General features: G+C 40.4%; 1 pseudogene; it reads right to left on the bottom strand.

Annotated features, from left to right (window-relative positions):
- Positions 1-24924, bottom strand: part of LOC138142609 (182 kDa tankyrase-1-binding protein-like) — a 100698-nt pseudogene extending 75774 nt beyond the window's left edge.
- Positions 24925-25521: the final 597 nt, after the last annotated feature.

Genomic DNA, 25521 nt, shown 5'->3' with positions numbered 1-25521 from the left:
GCCTGACTGAGGAAAATAATACCTTAAAAAACAGACTGACTCAAATGACAAAGGAGGCTCAAAAAGGCAATGAGGAGAAAAATGCCTTAAAAAGCCGAATTTGCCAGATGGAAAAAGAATCTCAGATGGGATGACAGGAGAGATTGTCTACTGGACTGAAATGATGAAACAACAACAAAATGCCTGCATTGGGTGGAGTGTTTTGGATAGACCCTAAGACCTAGGTGCACCCAAAAGAAGACCTGCTTGGATATCCAGAAGGTTGTAGGAGGAATCTAGGGGTAGTTTAGAGGAACAGTTTGGGGAGGGTCTTCTGGAGAATTCAGATGAGGTCAATGAGTGATTAAGGGTGGGAAGGTGCTGGAGGCTACCTGGAGACAATGGTGGGCTAGGCCAATTCAAGGGTGGATTGATATTCTGATAGTCTCAAGGGTGGGAAGTAAATGGCCCCAAAGTAAAGTTTAAAAAAAATGTAGCTCTGTCTCTTTTAAAGACATTTTTTTGTGTGTATAGGTTGACTTTTGTGTATTGTTGTTTTAGTAGTTAGGGCATTATTATAAGTGAAGGTCTGATGGGAGGGAATGAAGAACACAGATGCTAATTACTTTCCCAGCACTCTTACAATATTTTGTAAATAAATACATGTTGGCTTATTGGTCATCTCTCCTTTTAGAATGTGAGCTCCTTGAGGGTTGAAATCTCTTTTCTGTCTTATACTGTATCCCCCAATTTTCAAATCCTAATGCTAAGTAATCTTTTAAGAAATGGGACTTGACTGATTGAAATATGACCTTTTAGAGTCATCCAGTACCAAAGGGTAAGTGAGAATAAGGAGGTAGAAATCACAAGAAGGTTTTCTTGGAGGTGATGACTCATTCATCCATCCAGGATCTTCCATACATATTACACAGGTAGGAAAGTGCCTGGGGAAATAAAAATATATGTATGCATATGTGCCAAACCCTACTCACTTAGGTGTTGTGTGGGCTGTTTCCTCAAAGCTGGATTTTTAAGGGTCAGAGGCTTGGAAAGATATCAAAAGGTGTCCAAAGTCACACAGCTAGGGCTAGTGTGTCAAGTGTGTGAGGCTGGATGTGAACCCAGGTCCTTCTGACTCTAGGGCCAGTGCTCTACTCAATGTGCCACCTAGCCGCCCCCCATCATCTCATTATAAAGGAGGGGAAACTGAGACCAGAAGAGATTAATAGGTTGTTGTTAGTGATGTGGACAACTTCAGACAGATTAAAAGTGGCTAAACTAGGATGTGAGCAGAGGCACTGGCTCAAAATTGCTTATTTTGATCCTCTATTTACCTATCTATTACTATTTTAATTGTTTTTGTTGTTCTTATTAGATACATGGCACAATGAGTAGAGTACTGGGCCTGGAATCAGGGCCTGAGTTCAAATCCAGCCTCAGACACTTACTTAGCTGTTTAACTCTGGGCAAATAACTTAACCTCTGTTTGCCTCAGTTTCCTCAATAGTAAAATTTGGGAAATAACATAACTCTTGGAGTTGTAGTGAGAATCAAATGAGATAATCCTTGAAAGCTCCTATCATAGTGTCTGCCCACTAACACTTAATAAGTGTTTATTGATTGATTGAAAGCTGGTACATTGCAAACCTTGGGAACAGTAGGGCCTGAGTTTGAATCCTACCTCAGATTTAACTATCTGTGTTACTCTGAGCAAGTCACTTAATCTCTCACTTCAATTTCCTCATCAGTGATACAGATAATAGCATCTACTTCATGAGGGTTTTGTGTGGAGGAAAGAGGATAATGTATGAAAAGCACCTTGAAGCTCTATAACAACAGTACATATAATCACAAAGTGTCCCACCTTTGTTCCCACTCTCTTCCTAATGAAGGAGTCTATATCTGTAGGAGATTTTGCTCCAAGTTTATGGGGGAAGTCTTCAATGATTACTTTGCTTCTTATGCTGTTTCATGAAATGTGATTGTTTTGAACTTAAAAAAATGGAGGAGTGGGAGAAACATGCTTACCTTGTCCCATTATGTTTCCTCAGGGTCATGGCTGAGTAAGTTGAGCTATAAGCTGGTGATCTTTGTTTTATCTGTTTGGATGAAGTCATAAACCTAATCACAAGTGAATGTGGACATACTATTTGTATACCTTGTCTCAGGGTAAAAACCTCTCCACCTTTATGTTGCCCTACATGCTGGGAATTCTCCCAGCTGAGAACTCTTCAGGCTGACATTGCCATGCACCCTGAAAGAGAAGGCATGTGTGAGCTGCACCGGAAAGACCAGAGGCTATTCTGTAACAGGGACAAGACCCTACTGTGTGTGATCTGCTCTAAATGAACTCCACCTTCACTGGCCCATTGCAGTGGGTGCTTTGCACTGCAGGGTAAGTTGTACAGGGAAATTCTATGTGTCTTAGGGTGTTCATTGTTAGTGACTTCTGCATGCTTAATTTAATTATTCCTACAATAGTCTGTCCCTTGGAGCCATACCTTCAGTACTTAGCTTCCCATGAATTCAAGCAGTCTCTCTCCTTCCTGTTGTGACTTTCTCCTAAAATCAGTCTAACTGTACTGGCTTTTCAGGGCTCTTGAGTTTCTCAGCCCCTTGTATTTCATGGGGCTCAGGCCTAGGGAAAAAAACCAAACTTCCTAATAGTGTTTATTCATGCTTCTCTTACAGAGGAAGATCCAGGCTCTTCTGGAATTCTTGCATGGAAACATGAACAAAGTTCAGGAACTTCTACTCAGAAAGGAGGAGCAACCTCTTTCATGGGCTATGGTACAGGCTGTAAGTGTCTGGCTGTCTCCAGCCATAAATGCTGTGCATATTCCTAATTCCCATGAAGGGCAATAAGTTTAAGTTTAATAAGGTTTGAGAAGACTGGAAAGCTAGGAGCCCATTTCCATAGTGTTTTTCATGTTTGCGTGACTGACTCAGTCAGGTAGCTATGTTTATCACCTTTAGGCAGCATAGGCAAGTTACAGGTGATGGGGGACGGGATCCCAATAGGTTCAGCAGGAATTATGATTTTACCTAAGACCAGAAAACCTGCAGTAGTGTCTGGAAAGAATTCAAGGTCTCAGGCTTAATTGGAGTGAGAGTTGTAGAAGTTTATTGTTACGCTTCTATGAGAAGCCAGCAAGAGTCCTTTAGGGGACATGCAAGTGAGAGGGGTACATGCTTTTACCTTTAAAGGGTAGGGATGCCATGGTCAGGGCTGACCAGACTGGAGGGGCCTCAGTGCATAGACAAAGGTCAGAGCTGACCAAGAGGAGCATGTGGATAGATAGTTTAGATAAGATTTGGGCCAGGTCATTAAGGAGACAAAAGGCAAGGATAAAGGAGGGTGTGGGCCAGGCCTGGGAAGAAATGAAGAGATTAAGTAAGAAGAAAGGGGTCTCAGGGTGTTGCTAGGTGGAGTGTGGGATAGGGAGAAGGGGCAGAGCTCAAGGGTGGGAAAGGACAAATTGCAGTTACAATTTCAGACTGGTTTTACAAGTTGGTTTTGATGGGGTACCTGGGGTCTAGGTCAATTTGTGAAACCAACTTGTGAAACCAGTCTGTGAAATTGTAACTGCAATTTGTATTGTAAAATTGTTATCTGTAAAATTCCTTTCCCAAATTCTGACTCTGCCCCTTCCCCTTCCCCCTATCCACACCAGGCCTAGCAACACCTTGAGACTCCTTTGTTCTTACTTAATCCCTCACGTCTCCTCCGGCCTGGCCCAAATCTTATCTAAACTATCTATGCATTGAGTTCCCTTCCCTCCAGTTAGCCCAGACAATGGCAGCCCTATCCTTTAAAAGTCTCTCACTCGCAGGTCCCCCATCAGTTTCACAAATTGATCTAGACCCCAGGTACCCCATCACAGGTCTCCTTGTGTGAGATTAAACTTGCCCAAGAAAACAGAGCTCTAAGCCAACAGCACTTTATTAAAGGGTCCATGATCCTCTCTAATGGAGTGGACCTCAGATCTTCCTCACAATCTGAGATGCCCCCTTCTTCCAGGACCTTGTTTATGTAGGGCTTGATACTCAAATATGCAAAAGAATCATGGTGAAATACAGAATCTCATTGGTTGATAGACTTTACTCTTGATGACCAAAAATGACAGTGACAAAAATCAGTGGGGCAGGGTTGGGGTGTCACCAGTTGGACTAAGCATGGGGCATCTCAGCTAAGTGGTCATAAGAGGGTCACTTCTTCATGCTGGATAAGAGGAAGGTCTGGAGGTCGAAAAATAACTTGGGGGACTTTCCATTTCATTAAGACATCCTACCAATGTTGGTTTTGGACATGGAGTTTGAGCAAAACTGGGTGGAGATATCTTAGTCAGCATTCTTGAGGTTGCAGAAGTGAGCCTCCTAACTTGGTAAAAAAAGTGAACGTTACATTAAAGCTTGAGACCCACTATAAGAACCTATCTATCCCTATGTGATTTATGTAGAATATCAGACTGATTAGAATAGGTGTCCAAATGAATTATTTCTTACACTTGAGCAGTTTAGGAATCAGGGTTTAGGATTTCTAGCCAGAGAATTACTATGCCTCTTGCAATATTTATACCAAATGTATGCTTTTAATAAGGAAGTCAGAAATAACATTGATGGCTCAGAGAATGTCTCTAGAACTTAGCTGGCTTATGAAGTAAGACAAAGGAATTTGAGATCATGTTTCTTCAATATGGCCTGAAGAATGAAGTCAATTCGACAACCTATGGTGCTGAGTGAGAGTCCTATGCCAAATTTTAGAGGAAATAAAAGTAAATTTTCATGAGACATGGTGCTTGACCTTGGCATTTGACTTCTAATTCAATAATGTGACATAAATAACCAGAGACTAATAGGATAAATAGTGCAAACAAAATGTCATTTGTGAAGGTCAGGAAGACTGAATTGCAGACTGGTGGGGGGTTTCATTGAATGGTGTCAGTGGGGTCATTAGGGATTAACATGACCAGTACTATAGAGGTAGAGAAACTGCATGATTACAGAGATAGCCTGAATATTAAAGAACCTTCTATAAATGTAGTCCAGCATCAGGTCATGAAGGGCTTCATATTTTTTTGAAGAAGTATTAATAATACTTAACAGGAAATAGGGAACCATTACAGGATACTGAAGACAGGGGTGGCTGGAGAATTTCTAAGCAGAAACATATCCAAAGTCTATATAATTGCAAAAAAAATATCGCAATCAATTTTAAATTCATATGATTTCATGGATTTTAAGAAAACTTAATTATTTGGGAAGCAGAAGAGTAACCAAAGAAGAGAGTAAGATAAATGATGGAAAACTTTCTGGGTTTGGGAGTTTTAGGGGTTTCTTTAGAAACTGACAAACCAAGTTAAAAAAAAATAATTAGGTGTTGAGATTCTCCTATGGACTGCAATGGCAGGTGGCAAACCTTCCACTAAACTGAACTAGAAGACAGCTCTTTTAGCGTAAGAAAGGTAGAGGTTTGAGAAAAATAGGTTGGGGGGCAGAGCCAAGATCAGGAGTAGTAGAAGCATGACCTTCCCTCAGCTCCGGCTTCCACCTTCCCCAATCCGTGTAAAAAGGGGACTCTAAACAAAATTTGGAGATGCAGAACCCACAAATCAACACAGAGAAGCTAACCTTCCACTGAGGACAGCCTGGCAGGCTGGCAGGAATGGGCCAACACAGTGCCTGACCAGCCACCTGCAGGAGGGACTCCAGATCAGCAGCAGCTGTGGCGTTTTCCAGATTTATCAACACACAGATGTGAAGGACAAAGTGAGAGGTCAGTGCAGTCTGGACTTTGGGACCAGTAAGTGGGAGTGCATGGCTTTTGCCCCCGGGGGCAAAAAGCCACTGAGACACTGGCACAGTCAGCCAGCACCATGTGGCAGCTTCAGCTCCTGGCCTGCAGAATGTAGGGGGACCAAACACCAGTCTGAGGGGCAATTGCTCTTGCTTTCACCTGCTTGGATCTGGATTGCAGTCTAGGGTGGAGGTCCTGGGTTGTGTGTCCAGCTTGCCAGAGCATGTGAAGACCTCAGAGAGGGCACCCATCTAATACCTCCAGCAGCTGAGAAAACCCTAGCGTTCGGGATGAAAGCTCCCCTGTCTGGTGGCAGAGTCCTAATGTGCCAAAAAGCCCAGGGGTCAAGTGACTGAGGGGCGACATGACCAGCCAAAAGAAACAAAGCAGAGAGAAGATTCAAGCATTAGACTACTATTTTGGGGACAAAAAGGAGCAAAGCATGGAACAGGAGGAAGACAGGAAAGTCAGAACTCCTGCACCAAAAGCTTCAAAGGAAAATACATGATGGTTTTAGGCCATAGAGGACCTTAAGAAGCAGATAAGAGAAGTGGAGGGAAAATTGGGAAGAGAAATGAGAACAATGCAAGAAAATTATGAAATGAGAGTCAACATCCTGACTGAGGAAAATAACACTTTAAAAAACAGACTGACTCAAATGGCAAAAGAGGCTCAAAAAGCCAATGAGGAGAAGAATGCCTTAAAAAGCTGAATTTGCCAGATGGAAAAAGAATCTCAAAAGCTCACTGAGGAGAATCATTGCTTCAGAATTAGACTGGAGCAAATGGAAGCTAATGACTTTATGAGAAATCAAGATGCTGTCAAACAGATCCAAACAAATGAAAGAATAGAAGGCAACGTGAAATATCTCATGGGAAAAACCACTGACCTGGAAAATAGATCCAGGAGAGATAATTTAAAAATTATTGGACTACCTGAAAGCCATGACCAAAGTAAGAACCTAGAAATCATCCTCCAGGAAGTTCTCAAAGAAAACTGCCCTGATGTTTTAGTGCCAGAGGTTGAAATAGAAATCTATTCAAAATAGAGGTTGAAAGAATCCACTGATCACCTCCTGAAAAAGATCCCAAAAAGAAAACTCCTAGGAATATTATAGCCAGGTTCTGGAATTCCCAGATTAAGGAGAGAATATTACAAGCAGCCAGGAAGAAACAATATGAATATTGTGGAAACACAATCAGGATAACCCAGGATCTGGCAGCTTCTACACTAAGGGATTGAAGGGCTTGGAATATGATATTCTGGAGGGCAAAGGAGCTAGGATTAAAACCAAGAGTCACCTACCCAGCAAAACTGAGTATCATGTTTCAGGGGAAAATATGGTCATCCAGTGGAATAGAGGACTTTCAAACATTCTTGCTGAAAAAAAAAAAGAGTTGAACAAAAAATCTGACATTCAGATACAAGAAGCAAGTGAAGCATGAGAAGGTACACAGGGAAAAGAAATCACAAGGAACTTATCAAAGTTGAACTATTAACATTCCTACATGGAAAAACAATAATTGTAACTTATGAAACTTTTCTCAGTTGTTGAAGGGAATAGAAATATATATATGTCCATATGAGGGTATGTGGGCATATGAATACATATGTGAATGTATGAATATATACTTACAGGTATAAATAGAGGGCACAGGACCAATTTAACAAGAAGGGATGATACTTAAAAGGTGAAATTAAGAGGTGAGAGAGGAATATAATTAAAGGAGATGGTGAGAGACAAAATGGGGTAAACTATCTCATACAGAAGAGTCAAGGGAAAATGATTACAATGGAGGGGAAGAATAGGAAGGCAAAAGGGAATGGGTCAACCTTATTCCCATTGAATTTGGCTTGGAGAGGGAATGAAATACACACTAAATAGGGTATCTCACCCTCCAGGAGAGTAGAGGGGAAGGGGATGAGAGAGGGGATGATGGAAGGGAGGGCAGGCTGGGGGGGGGAGGGAAGTTGGAAGCACCCACTTTTGAAAAGGGATGGGATCAAAGTAGAGAACAGAACAAGTGGGAGGTGGGATAGGAGGGATGGAAATATAGTCAGTCTTTTACAATATATCTACTGTGTTATTGTTTTGCATTAGCCACATATGTACATCCTATACTGAACTGCTTATCTTCCCAGTAAGGGTGGGTGACAAGGGAGGAAGGGAATGAATCTGGAATGAATCTGGAATTCAAAGTTTTAAAATCAAATAGTCGAATATACATATATATATATATATATATACACATATATATGTATATATATACATACACATGCACACTATTATTAATACAATTTTACATGTAATTGGGAAATAAGATATACAGGCACTGGGGCATAGAGATACACTGGAAAAGTCAAAAGTGGTATGGGAGAAAATATGGGAGAGAGCAGAATGGAGGAGGGCATATCCTGTGAGACAGCTATTTTGGGGCGGTGGGTAGGGGAAAAACGGGGAGAAAATTTATAACTCAAAATCTGGTGGAAATGAATGATGTAAATCAGAAGTTAATAAAGCATTTGAAAAAAAAGAACACCAGAATTTTGCCAATCTTTCAAAAAATAAGTAATTGGGTGGGGCCATGTCGACTGGGAAGCGGTGGGTGGTGGCAGAGGAGCTAGCACTGGACTAGGGGGAAGAGGTAGTTGTGGGTCCAGAATGGTGGGCATGGCTCTCCAGCGGCTCTGGGCCCAGTTCGAGCAAGCCCAGAAGACACCTGCTTCGAGTCTGGTGTTTTTCCTGTGATTCTGAGCTTTCCTCTGGACTACCCGCTCAGCCCTCCCGAAGATGAGGTTCACTTGTGGGATGTTCCAGGCCAAAATCTACCCAGGTTGATAACTGAATTCATGGAAGCTCATATGATTATCAATAAAACAATATAGTGAAAAAATAAGAGAAGAACACACAATGAATCCTTGGGGACACCTAATTTTAGCACTTATGACAGGGATGAAGATGAAGCAAAGGAGACTGAATAGGAGTGGTAAGACAGATGTAATAGGAGAATTAGGATAGAATGTTGTCACAGAAAGCTAGAGAGAAGAGAGTATCAAGGAGAAGACAGTTGATTAACAGTGTCGAGGCTAGAGATAAATTGAGAAAGATTTTTAAAAGGCCATTAGATTTGGCAAAAGCAGGATTCTTTCCAAGTCATGTGCTTCTCCAAAGTTGCAGAGATTTTGAAAAGTCTTTTGCCACCAGAAATAATCAAACAAAAAAATGTGCAAGGAAGTCAAGAATAATTGAAATAGAAAGCCAACAAAAGCCAAATAGCCTAAATCAAACTAAGCAGAATGGACTAAAGTGAAATGACGGGATGACCCATTTGCTGAGTATAGATGGCCCTGGCAATATTAAAAATGGGTGTGAAAACACAAAACTACAGCATTTTTGTATCTCAGACAAAGGACTTTAAGTATAATATGGTGTATCAGCAATGCAATATTCACAATGCCTATGGAAATTACAGATATGATGATGAAGTTATCAGTTACAAAATATATCAGGCTTTCTATATGGGGGAATAAGCTGGAACATTTATTAAAATACCAAATGACTATTAAAAATGGGTTTGAAAACACAAAACTATAGCATTTTTATATCTCAGACAAAGGAGTTTAAGTATAATATGGACATTCCTTTTAATTTGCAAACATGAAAAGTAAGTTTTTTGTAGCTACCCCAAAGGGGAAAAGAGTATGTGAATAAATATTAATGATGGTACTGTGGGTCAGACTGGGCATTACAGAAAGAAGGAAGCAGCTAAAGAGAAAAAAATGTATCAGGGTAGGGGATGTCTACAAGGATAGTTCAACTTAACAGAGTAATTTGGGGTTTTCATGGCATAGAAAAGATGAATTAGGTACCCAGTCAATTGCAGTCCTTTAAAGCTGGAAGGAAATAGAGAAAAATGTGTTAACCTTGGTGTCTCAAGAGTTCCCAGAGGTCATATTTTTTCCTATGGGTTAATGTATTCTCTATGGTTAATATTATTAGAATATCTTCTTTTGCCAGGGAGTATTGCTTTATTTGACTTCATAGCCCAAGTTAAAGCAAAAATTGGGTTTTATGGGTATGCAGGAAATTTTTACTCAGAAAGATAGTACAGACAAGACAAAGACGAGGAGAGACAGAGACACAGAGACAAAGAGAGAGACAGACAGAGAAAGAGGGAGGAAGGAATGAAGGAAGGAAAGAAGTGTGTGGGACAAAATGACCCTTGACCAAATAAAATAAGCAGAGATATATCCAAGCAGAGACAGGAAGGATTTATTTACAATTATGTACACTCTCAAGAGAAGGGGGAAGTCATCACCATCAGAAGCAGTTTGGTAGAAGAGGCCCCTGAGGTACAAAGAGCAGACCTTGCTGATATACCCAAAGCCCCCTCCCATTTGCTGTCCTTTGTTCCCATTAATCAGGAACTTAAACTCCCTATTCTAACCACAAAAATCTGCTTACATAGCTTGTAAAAATGTCAACTATGTCAATATAGATATGAAAGCAGACAGAATATCAGCATCAATATAGATATGAAAGCAGAAGATATTTTATGAATCATGGAGATTTTGGGACATCTTAACCTAGGTTATGGTGACCTGTCTAGGTTCAAAATGGGAAAGGGGGGTTTTTGCAACAGTTCTTCTAAATTTATATTTTTACAGGTCAAATGGTATAGTCAGTGGAAACTTTCCCCTCCTACACATTAGCTAAGCTCAGTGAAACCTTCAACTTATGATCAGGGAAGTAAGCCAAGGGTCTCAGGCTGTTAGCTCAGGCTGCTAAGTCACTGGCAATTTACTATGAATCTGCCTATATTTTAGAATGCTGCCTGAGAAGTTTTCACCTGTCTCACACAGAAGGAAGATAGGAAGTGTGTGGGACAAAGACAACTCTTGCCAAAATAAAAATCAGCAGAGGTATCTCTAAGTAGAGACAGGAAGGATTTATTTAGTGATTTCTTCTTTCAAGAAGTGTGGTCTCGCTACTAGAGGCAGTCTAGTATGAGAAACAAAATACAAAATGCAAAGCTTGGTTATATACCCAAAAGACCATCCCTTCTCTCCTGTAGCAGCAAGCACCCTAGCATCCCCAGGGTGCCTGCCAGCACAGGTTCTTAGATCTGCTTTTCTAAAGGAAAGCAACTCAAAATGGGTTAAGAATCTTGCTTTAATCAAACCTGTGTCAGGGGAAAAAGGTCAGCACCCTGAACTTCAGAGAATACAAACAAGTTACAAGCAGAAATTACAGATAGAAACAGATCAGCAGACAGGCTTCCAGCTGTCTGACCATTACATCCATACCTAGTCAGTTACCAGAGAGGGAAGCACCAACATCTGGGTTTTCAAAGCTGGGGGGCTCAATGGCTGCCCAGAGTCTCGTCTGATCAAATCACACAACACTTCTCAAAGTGAGCCCCAAAACAAAGCCTCACATAAGGGTATATATAGCCTTCTCTTGGCTCAGAGAATGTCACAACCCTCTTGACCCACTGCCCAATCACAAAATATCAAGGTGTTGATGTTCCTGAAAAACAAGCCTCCTGCCACAGGCTCCAGGTGACTACATTAAGTCTATTAGGGGGCAGAGTATATTTTCAAATCAAGGAGGGTTCTCAGAGTCACTTAAGCCTATCAAAGGGCCTAGGGGCAGGGAAGATCTTTAGATTCCCATTCCCATAACATCCCCCCTCCCTTGTTCTGTCCTGTTCCTGTTAATTAGGAACTGAGGCACACAATCTTTAACTGCAAAAATCTGCTGGCATTGCAGGTAAAATGTCAGTAATATCAAAAAGCAGAAGGTACATATCTAGCAGACATGAAAACAGACAAAATATGTCATCAGTATCAACTTAGATATGAAAGAAGATAAATGTTCTAACAATACCAATATAGATATGAAAGCAGATAATATTTTATGAATCATGGGGATTTTAGGACATGGTGACCTGCCCAGAGTTCTACAATAGGATTTCCAGTTTTATATTTGTACAGGTCAGATGGTGGTCAATGGAAACAAGTCTAGGACATTTGGGCCTGTGGTTAAATTTGCAGGGTCTGTGCTTTCTCCTCCTATGATTTGCTAAGCTTAGCAAAACCTTCAATGTAGGAGGAGGAAAATAAGGCAAAGGTCCTAGGCTCCCAGCCCAGGTTGCTAAGTCTTTGGTACTTCATTACAATTCTGTTCAGATTTCTGGAATGTTACCTGAGAAGTTTTCACTTTTATTCCATTCAGAAGGAAGCTAGATAGGGAAGAAGGAAAGATACCCACACTCTATGGAAATACAGACAGATAGTGGTTCATCCCTAGGACTACAAAAACTCACTTGGCAGGAGGGCCAGGGAGTTACGTCAGGAAGAGCATACATTTCATGCTGAGGTTCAGGTGGAGAGGTTTAGTACCCTAAAAATTGGCTTGGTGATGAAAAAGCAATCATCGACAAATGTAGGAGGGAATATTCCTAATTAGACCTTGATATGTTGGAGCAGTTCTTGGAGTCACTTGCCAATATCAGGCTGAAGGAAAATTTAGGTAGAGGGAGTTTCTTTATCAAGACCCAAAATTGGGAGAAGGTTTGAGTTAACTATCTGAGGCAGCAGAGGCCCCTTCAGTCAACCTATAATTTTATATATCCAGAAATTGTATCAACCACTTGACACAGTTTTAATATGTACGAGAACAGTGGAATAGTACAAGCCTGATATGGTCCTTGTACTTTATGGACTTTAGGGCCACTTTGACTAAGCAATTTCATTGAAGTCCTATCATATCTATAACATTAAACAATATAAAAATTACAATTATCACAGATGTCTAAGATAGTAGAGACTTCCTTCAAGATAGAATCAGTTGGACTCATTCTGCCCTTACCAGGGGGTATTTATAAAATCATGTCTCTCTGTTTTGATAATCATTTAAGATCAATTTAATAGCCCTTAATAAGATCCAAAGCCTGAACTAATCAAACTACTTTGCTTTAAAAATGCCTTTTCCTGTGTCAGCAACTCCAGACACCAGAAAAGGTTGAATAGTGGGATTTTTCTTATCTTGGAGAAATACTCCATATGGGAGGAAAACAGAGACATACTGAGATCATAAATTCCAAAAGGACCCTGATTTGTCTGTTGTCTTTTCGGTTTGTATTTACAACCTTGTAACTTCCTTTCCCATGGTATGGATAGTAAACATATGGAGATCATAAATTTGATGACACAGCCATCCTGAATTGGTATGGTTCTAACAGGTTTCTTACTTTTTGTTCAGGTACCCAGAACTTAGGTTTTGACTCCTTATATGTAGAAGTAAAATAGTTTCATCTAGCTTTAAGGGAATAAATGATGAATGTATATCACCTAGCCCATTTGTCTCATTTAAAACTTTCAGGTTAGCAATTACTTTGCCCTATAAGGTTACTTTTTCTGGGAATATGTTTCACCATACTCACAGGACTTATTTTTCATTCTACTCTATAGTATATATGGATGATTTCACTTTAAGAAAAAGAAACCTTTGAGTTCAAAATACAACCAAACATATCTAGGAACCCATCTACTATTTCTTTTTTTTTTAGATTTTTTTTCTTAAAAGCAATCGGGGTTAAGTAACTTGCTCAAGGTTACAGGGTCAGTTATTTCTGGGTGTGGTGCTGAGTATCTGAGCCCGGGATTCGATATCCAGGTCTTCTCAACACTGGAGCTGGTGCTCTTACTCGCTGTGCTACCTGGCTGCCCCAGAACCCATCTACTATTCAATATAAAATATTTAACTGGAGCTTTAAGCCCTCCCTTTCCCCCAATAATCTGCTTCCTACATTTGTAGTCATATAATATATATTTTAATTTATATATTGTATAATATATATTTATCTTTTCCCCATTATAACCTCTATATTTCAGTCAAATTGACCCATTAGCTATTCTGCAAACAATATTAGCTATCCTTTGACTCATTGCCTTTGGTCTTTCATGCCTGAAATCTACTCTCTTCAGTTCCAATTCTTCCAGTGCCTCCTTGCTGTCAAGACTTATCTCAGGTATCACCTCTTTCAGGAAAATTTTCTAATCATACTTCTTAAAAGCTCTTCTTCCTCCTGAAATAATTTGGTATTTGCTTTGTAAATACTTTACATTTGTGTAGAGATTCATGTTCTCTTTTTCTAGAAGAATGCAAGATCCTTGAAGGTACAACCTGTTTCATTCCTTTTTAAAAATAATTTATTTTTAACATTCATTTTTAACCAATTTTGACCTCTGAATTCTCTTCCTTCCTCCTCCCCCTTCCCCACCCATTGTAAAGGCAAGAAATGTGAAGAATTATAAAATGTTACACCTAGATTCAAGCCAGTGGAACATAGACAGGCACTACCAAGTTCAGAGTGCTTCCTGCTGATCACTAGAGAGCTCGACATAGATATTTGGGCTTCAGAGTGAGGCCTGGATGGATTCTGGAGTTTCTAGTGCCACCTGGTGGTTCATGTGGATATCGTGCCCTTATTCGTATTCTAGTTCATCTTCAAAGGCATGTGAGCATATTTGTTCAGCTACTTGTTTTTTTCTTCTGCATTGCTCAGGAAAGGGGCAGCTACATAAGCATAGAGGACATGGCTTCATTCATAACAAGCCTTGCAAGATGAATCTGAATTCAGTTTTGACTGGTTTACTGGATTTGTTGCCAAAAGAAATTGACATTGACAGGAACATTCTTAGATTTCATTAAGATAAATATCTTTTGTGTTGTCTCTGAACACTATGAAAATATATGAGCTAGGTGATAGGATAGTTTGAACTATTCAGAAATGATTGAATGATTAAACTAAAAAAAAATAGTCATGAATGTATTTGTTTCCTTTAGAAGTGAAATGCCACAAAGTTTCCCCTTCATTCTGTTTTGCCACATTTTATCAATAACCTATCTAGGGTTATCAAATTTGTAAAAAGCATAAATACTTTAGCCAAAATTACCTATGGCTTTGGCTGATAGAGACTACTGATATCCTCACTAAAAAGTTTCCACAGACTAAAATGATAAACTAAATTTAAAAAGATACAATTTAATAGTGATGATATAAAGTCAAATACTTTGTCTTTTCATTAATATTGTATAACTCTAACTCTAATTCCTTCAATAATGTAGATCACTACTCATTCCTATTTCATCTTTGACTCTTATCTTTGTTTTCCCATTAGTGTTTCCTCATTTAGGAGTTCCCTACCCTAAGGAAACCAGAGGTTTAATTTTCATCCAGCATCATATTTTGTTTGTTTCTGTGCATGCCATATTCTGGACCCTTTGTCTCACCCTCTGGTAAACTCTATATAGGTGGCTACAATACCTTAGCTAATTTTTGCATTTCACTGACCCCTACCATGATGCTCTAAACAATATAACATGTGGGCATTTTGTTGTTAGATAAAATTGTCAAGGAAGAATTGTGGAGAGAGAACTTAACAAAAAGAACACAGAAGGGGCAGACTCTTACATTAAGCAGGAAAAAAGGGAAAAAAATCATAGACAGAAGAAGAAAATTAATTTTCTCTGACTTGTATATATTACAAATAATATATAAACTTTAATATACTCTGACCTGCTGAAATGTAAGTATTTGAATATTAATATATACCCAAGCATACTTATGTTCTAAAAATATACCTGTCCATATACACAGTGCTGAGTGGATCAAAGGGTCCATTTTTATCCTTTTCTCCTCAGCCTTATTTCAAACAGTGCCTGAATTTCTAACTTCTGCCTTTCATTCCTTCCTCCATTCTTTCATTCCCCACAACAAATCCAGGCTCAAGCTGCCTTGTCAGTTTGCTTCCCAGATCACAGTGAGTGTAATAAAGAGATTAGTGATTTTTAGTGGAATATTTCCATTAACATTTTATTTTGCAAAGAATGAAACTAGATAAATGCAGCCATTAAGTAGGATGGTCAGGTAGTTTTTGAAGGGCTTCTGGAAGAAGTTCTGACTAGGGGTTGTGGTAGTTCAGGGTTGGTCTGTCCTCTCTGTCCAAAATACTTTGTGGCCGGTGACCTAGCAGGCAGGTAAGCAGGAAGAGGGATGAAGGCCTGGGAAAGTGCAGAACCAGAGGATCGTAAAGGTGCAGAGGAAAAGGAAGATCTGATCTGGAGGCCTGAAGTTTTGTTACTTTGAGGTTTTTTTGGGGGGGATGTTTTGTTTGTTTTTGCTTCATCCATTGATTCTGGAATGAGATTTGTACCTGCATTTCCAGCAGAGGCATCTTCTCTTCCAGTTTGTGTAACTCTTCTGCTGAAAGGTATTGACTGAACTGGAAGGAAGTCTCCAAGGTGCTGATCTTGGTTATGAAAAGAATTGAGAAAGCAGCAGAGTTTGGGAAAGCTTTGAATTTCTAGATCTGAGTCAGACAAAAGCTACCCCTGCTGGCATCAGGATTAACCTCCCAGCAGAGAGACCAGAATAAGAAACCATTCATTCAGAAAATTCAAAAGGGTTGCCACTGTTAAAAGTCTCAGTCTTCTGGCTCAATGTTCTTGGGTTACCACAGAATGAGGTTCTTATGTCAAGTTAGGTAGACACCTTTGTCAGGAAGACAACTTTATTTGAATCGTCAGCAATCCTGAGCAGAGCCAGCACAATGGAAGCTCTGAGTGGGTCTTTGGCTTCTCTGACAGAGCCACTTTATGGAATAATGGACTTTCTGTCATGTTGGGTCTGATAGCCTGAGATCAGGGGGGAAATGCAGACAGAAAGATTTCTATGACTTTATATGAGATATATTTGGATTTTATATGAAATATATTTGGAGAAATATGGCTTATAATAGGACTTACATACATGAACAAGACAGGTCATGCAACACACGTAGGTGTTACTTCCACATTAAATAATAAATCTAAATAAAATTGGAATGCCTTTTGAGGTAACACAAGATATTCCTTAAATTATTCTCCTTTAAGGTTACTGGTTACACTGAAATCCTTTTCTTAAAAACAAAACAGAAGATATTTCTGATTTAGCCCCATTGAATGATAGATTTATATCTTGGTCCCACAAACTGCTTCAACATTGTCATATTATTCCCATATCACTCTGAGACATTTCAAGACACTTTTCTTATACATGACAATATAATTAGTAATAGGCAAATGACAAGCCTAAGTATTCATTTAGAATCTTATACACTTGCATTTTATTATAGTAACTTAGGTGTGCCTTGATAAAGATTTAGTATTATATTCATACCTTCTACTGAAAACTTTTCATGCGAGAGGAAATTTCATACTGGAGAAATCAAGTCAGTGGCATCCTATCTCATCCCATGGCAAAAGTTGTTTTCCTGGGTTTCACATGAGACAGAACTCTACTTGCAATTCACAGATGTCACCCTCATAGGCTACTGGCTTTATGGATCAGTGACTCAATAGCACTTCCTGATGATGATACCTGAAATCATATTCAGAATGATGTAAAGTACAGTCCCATAGGATCTTACCTCAGATAGTAAGTTTCACTAATCTTGCTTAGGGATGCATATAAATTACTCTTATGTTGTTATAATAAATCAGCTTGCAAGTGAAAACTGCCTAGTCTTCCAAAATTTACACAGGATTCTTTTTCTGTAGCTTATTCTGCTTCTCTAGTTTAAACTCTTCCTGATATAAAAACCATCAATGGAATAATTATAGTCCATAATTCCACATAAACAATGAACATGGGACAGTATACTTGAAATATCTCTCAGAAAAAAAATGAAAGTTATTTGCAGACTAGCAGATGATTATCTAATCATTCATCCTATCACACACGGCTTTAAGACAACTGAAAAAAAATTTAGATGTTTTCCTTAACATAAGATGAGTTATAAACTTTTTATCTAACCAAGTGTGAATATAGCTCTTTTCATCCCTGTAGCTCTCAGGTTTAAACATCATAGAACTTACATCATGTAACCAGCAGAGCTGAAAAAACTTTTAACCATGGGGCAGCTAGGTGGCACAGTGAATAGAGCACCAGCCCTAGAGTCAGGAGGACCTGAGTTCAAATCTGGCCTCAGACACTTAACACTTACTAGCCATGTGGCCTTGGGCAAGTTGATTAACCCCAATTGCCCTGCCCCTCCCCTCGAAAAACCAAAACAAAACAGATAACTATGTCAAACATATTGCCAGATAAAACAAGTAACTTTTCCCCACTATTATAATCCCAATGAAATGAAATACTCTTTTCCCTTTCATTTAATATATATATATATAGTATATATGTATAATGTATTTATTTTCAGTTTTCAACATTCACTTCCATAAGATTTTGAGTTCTAAATTTTCTCCCTCTCCCTCTCCCTTCCCTTTCCCCTCCCCAAGATGGTGTGCCATCTGGTAAAGACTCTACTTATACATTCATATTAAACATATTTTCACATTAGTCATGATGTAAAGAAGAATTAGGACTAATGGAAGGAACCATGAAAAAGCAAAAACAAAACAATAAAAGAAAAGGAGAGCAAATAGTATACTTTCCATCTACATTCAGACTCCAAAGTTCTTTCTCTGGATGTGGATAGCATTTGCTATTATGAGTCTTTTGGAGTTGTCTTAGGTCCTTGAATTGCTAAGAAGAGCTAAGTCTATTGATGGAATCCTAACAGAACTGCCCCAGCCCCAATATCCAAACTTCACTACAGGCCCACTGTATCTACCTTCCTTCCCTCCCCCTCCTCCACCTTGTCCTACCTTATGTGTCACAGCTCACTAGAACAAGTGTGTCCCTGAACTCTTAGTTCCCATAGAAATAGCAGATGCACCCATGTGATAAAAACCCAGCACTCCCCCCAGACCCTTTTCCACGAGAACAGGCATGCAATCACAATTGCATCATCCATTTAGTTCAAGACAGGACCACAATACCTAACTATCCATCTTGACCAGACAAGACCACAATAGCTATCCTATCAGAAGACAGAACCACCAGGATGTAGAGCAGTATGCTTGACCACCTAGCCTTAGAAAGGGCCCACCCTATGTTAGCGCCTGCACAGTGATAGTAAAAGGAGTGAACCTGCCATAGAGAGGTTTATTATAATATCATTACCATACATACATACCCCCTAACTGTATGCATTATGGGTAACCACATGCCCAGTTACACTAAGGCCAGGACCCCTCCTCCATTACCTAATCCCTCAACAAACCCTTCCTATCAATCATGTTCCCATAATTGTATGTAAATCTTGATTATGTAATCAACATCATATTCTCTATAAAATTGTGTGTTCCTCAAAGGAACTTAGCCACCTGCCAGAGCGTGAAACCTCAAAACTATAATAAATCTTTCCAACTGGATGGAGTCAGCCTGAGTCTTCGTAATTCTTTAGACATGATCCACCACAACCCAACTGGTACCCCACCATCTATCAAAGTCAGTCATCCAAAATGTAGCTGTTACTGTGTACACTGTTCTCCTGGTTCTGCTCGTTTCACTCAGCATCAGTTCATATAAGTCTTTCCAGGTTTTTCTGAAGCCTGCCTGCTCATCATTTCTTACAGTACAATAGTATTCTATTACATTCATATAACACAACTTGTTCAGTCATGCCCCAGTTGATGAATATCCCCTCAATTTCCAATTCTTTGCCACCACAAAAAGAGATGCTATAAATATTTTTGTACATGTGGGTCCTTTTCCCATTTTTATGATCTCTTTGGGATAGAAGTGGTGAAATAAAAAACTATTAAAAATATTTAGCAGCCTTTATATAACCCTTTAACAACCATGTTTATAACTTAACAATATGCAAGTTACAAGAAGTCATTCTTCTATTGTTGGTGCTAAAATGTTTCATAATATAGAAATGTATTTTATTTTACATTAACAATACTAGGAAATACATATATAAGTTTACCAGTTTGAATTCACTCCTGTTATTATTAGTATAGCTTCAAGTGTGCTGGGCCAAGTATTATAAATCATTGCTTTTGAAATTTCTTACTCTTAAGATTCTAGATGACTTATTTTTGGCCCAGACAGATAGCTCTAAGGCATTAGCTTAGGTGCTGGCAGGGCATGGCCAGCACCTTTTCCCAGCTGGAAATCCTTGAGAGTTTCCTACAACCCATCTTACAAAGGTGGGTGAGCACAACAACTAGATGCATATCTCACTTCACTTGTAGTTCACTAAGAAGTTAAGGTATTATGGGTAAGGATTGAATCTTTCCTTTTTGTAATTTCTAGTACTCAAATAAAATTAAATCTCAAACCTAATTATTTTAAACTATCAGCAGGGTTGGTAAGATTTTAGCATTCTACTTTTCACAGATAACGAAGTTTTAAAGGTTTTTTTTATACTAATCTCACAGAAAACCACTATCACTATCTTCTACATTTTTAAAGTTTAAAAAAAACACGTTTAGATCAGCCTTTTAACAGTTAAAACTATATAACCCAAGAGAATCAAGGAAGAGTTCACTTTTAAAATCAGCATTTCTAAAGTGGTGAATTATCACATTTAGGTTAGGTATTATTTTCATATTTTAAAAATTGGTAAGCTGAGGTAACTTGGCTCAATATCATATAGTCAACAAGTTTCTGGATTCACACATTTTCCCAACATGTTGCCTTAATGTCAAGTAGCCAAGTATAGTTGTAATTGTCCAGTTTAAAGTGAAACCAGAATTAATTCAATAACACCTGGATCTAAATTCCCAAATGGTATCATCACAGGGAGAGTGTTTCCTAATGGGGGGGCACCCTTAAGACCATATTCTAATTTATATTCATGACATATTTCTATCAAATCAATACTGGGCTTTATAATTACTAGTGTTGCCATGTAAAATCTGAAAAATTTCTGTCAGAGCTTCAAGATTGGGAACTCCTTGTTACCACTTAGCGCATTCTAAAAGATGCTCCCAGATTCCTAGAATTTTTCCCTATTTACCTTTGAACTATTCAAAGCCTGATCAAATTCTTGCCCCCACCTTGCTACTTGGCAGTCTCATGTTCCCTTCCCTGCTTTGGAACTTGGGAACCTCCAACTGCCTATCATAAAGAATAATCACATAAAGTTTCCATATCCTTTTTTCTTTCTATGAAATCAGAAAACTTCCAACTATATTCACTCCAATGTATATTCCCTTTGTAATTTTAGAACATATTATTATTAAATCCAGTTACTTACTAAAATATTATTTTCCCAAGGTATATATTTAATTTCAACCCAGGTTGATTTTCTTCACTAATTTACCTATCAAAATTACACTTTTTTGCTTGATTAGTTACAATCTAGATGTTCTCTATCTCTCTCATTCTCCCAAAAGGAGATAGAAACCTGCACTGCTGCTTCCTATTCCCAATATATAAAGAAGTTTGTGGGACAATTCCCGTCTCCATTCCAATCCGATAAAATATCTTTAGTAATTATAAAACTTTTAAGAGGCCTGCAGTGGCTTCTGCTCCTGTTGAGGAGCAGGAGTGGAGTTCTGAGGCCTCTCAGCCCTAGTTAACAACTTGCAGAAGGCTTGACTGACCAATTAAAAACCAAGGTTTGTTACAACTTGAAAAGGCTACAAGTCAAGACAAAAGTGGAGGGATTGATGGTACATGATTTTCTGTTTACAGTTTATTGTGCGCTCAGTGCAGCCTCTGAAGCTGAAGTGCAACAAAGCATGGATCAATTCTCTGCTGTTTGTGCTAATTCTGGCCTAACAATTAACACCAAGAAAACACAGATGCTCCACCAGCCACCACCACACCACCCACACGTGGAACCATGGATTACATCCAATGGAGAAGTTCTGAATGCTGTGGATAAGTTCACTTACCTTGGCAGTGTACTTTCCAGGGATGTACACATTGATAATGAGGTTGACACATGACTTGCCAGAGCTAGCTCAGTGTTTGGGAGGCTCCAAAGGAAGGTGTGGGAGAGAAGGGTTCTTAGACTGACTACCAAACTGAAGGTCTACAGAGCCATTGTTATATGCCTATAAAACCAGAACAATCTACCAGCACCATGCCAGAAAACTGAATCACTTCCATTTGAATTAGGAAGATTCTGAAGATCACCTGGAAGGATCAGGTACAAGACACTGAAGTCCTTCCTTGAACTAAACTGCTAAGCATTCAAACTGTGCTTCACCAAGTGCAGCTTTGATGGATTGGTCACATTGTTCCAATGCAAAAGGCATGCTTGCCAAAAAGACTATTTTATGGAGAACCCACACAGGGCAAGCTTTCACATGGTGGTCAGAAGATACAAGGACACTCTCAAGGTCTCTCTTAAAAACTTTGGAATTGTGTGATATGGGAGACACTGGCACAGGACTGCTCAGCATGGCATGCACACATCAGAAAAGGGGCTGTGAGAATTTAGAGAATCCACCCCAAATGTTCACAGGGACTATTTGTGCCCAATCTGTGGTTCAGTATTCTGAGCTCCCATTGATTCTGATGAAGGACACACTGAAATTTGACCCTAGCATAGTGATGTCATGATGTCATTTTGGTCCTCTTTCAAGAATGAAGGACAACAACCAAGTTATCTACAAAGATCAACTCAAGGCATTTTTTTTTTTCAAATTAAATCATAGTATGCTCTTCTCTTTTCTGCTTACTTTATCTTCACTCCATAATCTGGAGAGAGCTAACATTCTGGCTCTAAATCAAGAGAGCTGGGTTTTTCTATTCTAATATCTCTTCTAGGAACAAATTTCATATTAGTAACCTACATTTTAAACATTAACTCTAAGGTTCTAAATTGATGACACTTAAGGCTACTATAGAGAAAGTTTGATCAAAATCTGTGTTAAAGAACAAAAAACTTACTTTGCAGGCTTTGCAGCTTTGCCTCCACCTCTCTTTTATCCCACCTAGTTGGGGGAAGAGGGTCCCTAAAGGGAGCCACCTGGCTTCGGGACTCACTATTCTACGGCCTCCACTCCCAACTAAGGGACGCCCACGCTCCACCTTCGAAAATACTCCTTTCCTCCCCGGCTCCCTCTGAAAACAGAGAGTGGAACCTGATTCGGCCTTCCCCTGACAGCCCTGCCCTTCACCGCCGGTCCCGGGCCTCTCATTTCCTTCCTCTCCCCAGGAAATCTTGAGAGAGCCCCACTGGCAAGGGTAGTGCATTTGGAGTATGCCCCACTCTCGGTAGCAAGGGACAAAACGCAGGGCGAGACTTCAAGATTGTCCCAGTGTCCAATGTGAGCCCTTCCAGTATTGGGAACCTGCGGATCCCTGAAGCTAGGTTCCTTTCAAAACTTGGATAAGAGACGGCCCAGAAGCCATAGTTGCAAGGTCACTTACAGTGGGTTGAGGAAGGAGAGGTGCTCGATCCCTTGTCCTACATAAAAGCCTTGAGTACTCGACTTGTGCACCTAGCCTTGCTCTTTCTGGGAGTCACCGGCCTCGGATTGTACCTGCTTAGCCTTGGGTGTCAAGAAGTGCCCACTTAGGTTGGCTTTGAGCTCCCTTGGGGATCCTCTTGGGTCCAGCAACCTCCATACCCAAAGTTGCCAAGGCCTTCTATCCCTTCCCCCAAGTGCCTTTGCTCTGAGATTACCTTCTTTTTACACCATATGTATTTTTAGACCTCCAGGTGATGGCATGTTTTCTCCCACTTTGGAAGGTGAGTTCCCGGAGGGAAGAGAAAATATTTTTTAGCCTTTATTATTTTTGTATTCACTTCGCTTCTCAAAGTGTCTGGGGCCCAGTAAGCCACGAACAAATTTTGGTGATTGTTGATTAATTCCCTTCCTCCCTCGCTCCCTCGGATAAACTACGTTAGAGAAAAGCCTAACAAAGAATGTCCGATGCCTAGTCCGCAAGTGCTGGGGCCACTAGCGCATGGAGGGGGAAGGGTGCCGGACACCTGAGTCTACCATCCTGAACTCACCTCTGCAGCTAGGGTTCCCAAGTGGCCTTTCACCAAAGTGCCATTCTGGCTTACTTTCAGGGATCTGCACACAGCCGATCTCTTGGTGCCATTCTCTAGAGTGGAGAGGATATGGAGGTTACAGTAGGCAGGACGGATCTTGGGGGCCGATAAATGGACGATAAATGCTCTTTCCCGTGGCTTCCTGAAGGTGCCAGTTAGATCCAGCTTGTGGAAGCCTGTGTCCTGAGATTAATGGCTGAAATTGAGAGGGGTGTGTGTGTTTCTGTGTGTGTGTGTGTGTGTGCGCGTGTGTGTGTGTGTGTGCGTGCACGTGTGCAAGTGCAAATATAGGCAGGATAAATTAAATTCGACAAACATGTCTTAAGCGTTTACTATGTGCGGGGCAACAGAGTTAAGCTCTGGGGTTATGAAAGGAAAGAAAAAAAGAGGGGAAAAAAAAACCAGTCCCTGCCCGCAAGGACTGCAGAAGGAAGACAATACACAAAAGGAAAGGAAAGGGTGTAAGGGCCACCAGGAGGGTACCTGGCTCTGACATAAAGAATTATGAAGTTCGGAGTCCTATGTTCGAGTTTCTTTGCCCCTCCCCCCAGTCAATCAGAGCCGAGAAGTAACCTAGGGAGCTGAGAAATGTTGAGCATCAAAGCCTGAGTCAGTCTACCCAGTGATGAGATTTCCATTTCCGGAGATCTGCTTATCCTGGGAGAAGTTTGCCTTTTGTGGCGTCTAAACCAAGCAGAGGCAAATGGAAAATGGAGAGTTGGCCGGACTCACCAGGAAACCTCGCTTTCGATCCTTCTTTCTGGGAGAACCAGCGAGTTTTCCTTTGTGAAAGTTGAATGCTGAGACCCTCTCTTGGAACTCTGGAGTCCTGGGACACAGCAAGCCTGTTTAGATTTAAGTCCAGGCCACGGTTAGGAGTCTTGTCCACTGGCGCTGCGTATCTTGAGCCTTACCAGCCTGAAGACCTAAGCTCTTCTCTAACCTAAGAAACCTCGCACAATCGCCAGGGTCCTGACTTGGAGAGGCGCCGAGGAATTGCTGAGCCATACCCTTTTGCTTTTCTTTCTTTGCTCTTTAAATTCGTTGGGAAGTTGTTTTCCCTGAAGCTGACAGGTGCTTACTGGAGGGATGGTCACCCAGCTCAGAAAGTGGAACATGGAGATGAGGGCGTGGGTTTGCCTCAGATAAACTGGCTTCCTCTCTGGAAAGAGTCTAACTGGGGGACCCTTGCTTGGGGCAGCGTGGAGCCATGTAGGTCCTCCAGTCATCCTTCCCTCGTTCTCCCATCTTTGGGAAAGCATGACCTTTCTGTCCTTCCCAAAGAACACTGGGACATCCCCTAGAAAGTTTGGGAACAAGCAACCTAATTCTGAGAGTAGCGCATTTGTAACCGAAGATAGACTTTCAGATCCGTCCGCGCTTTGTCCTACCACCTGTGGAGCCTACCGGTTGGGAGTGATGCTGTGAGTAGTTCCAGCTGACTGGAGTCGGACCTTTTAGGACCTGGGAAGGATATCAGTTGAGAACCCAGGGTGCATTCTGATTGATTGAGCTGGAGCTCTCCAGAATCCCCTGTGAGCTGGGCTGTGAAACTATGGTAGATAATTAATTAGGTACTGGATGAGAGTTTGGCAAGTGGATGGGGGTAGAAGGAGCAGTAGGAAAAGTGGTGGCCAGCTGAAAGTGAATCTGTGCCCCTCAGTGCTGTCCTAGAGAGTGAGTGCTTTGGTGAATCCAGAATTTTGGGTACATTTCTTAAGGCAAATGTGAAGCCACCAAGGACCTCCATCCCCCTGCCCCTGATTCACAGGTATCTTATCCTTGTGGAAAACCTTTGCCAGAACAGATAGATGTAGTGCCCCCAT

The sequence above is a fragment of the Petaurus breviceps genome, unplaced genomic scaffold (assembly GCF_028583685.1).
Source record: "Petaurus breviceps papuanus isolate PSGF00001 unplaced genomic scaffold, PetGlider_PUasm1.0 90594, whole genome shotgun sequence".
NCBI lineage: Eukaryota > Metazoa > Chordata > Mammalia > Diprotodontia > Petauridae > Petaurus > Petaurus breviceps.
The sequence above is the reverse complement of the archived record's forward strand: the minus strand, read 5'-3'. Positions and strand labels throughout refer to the sequence as shown.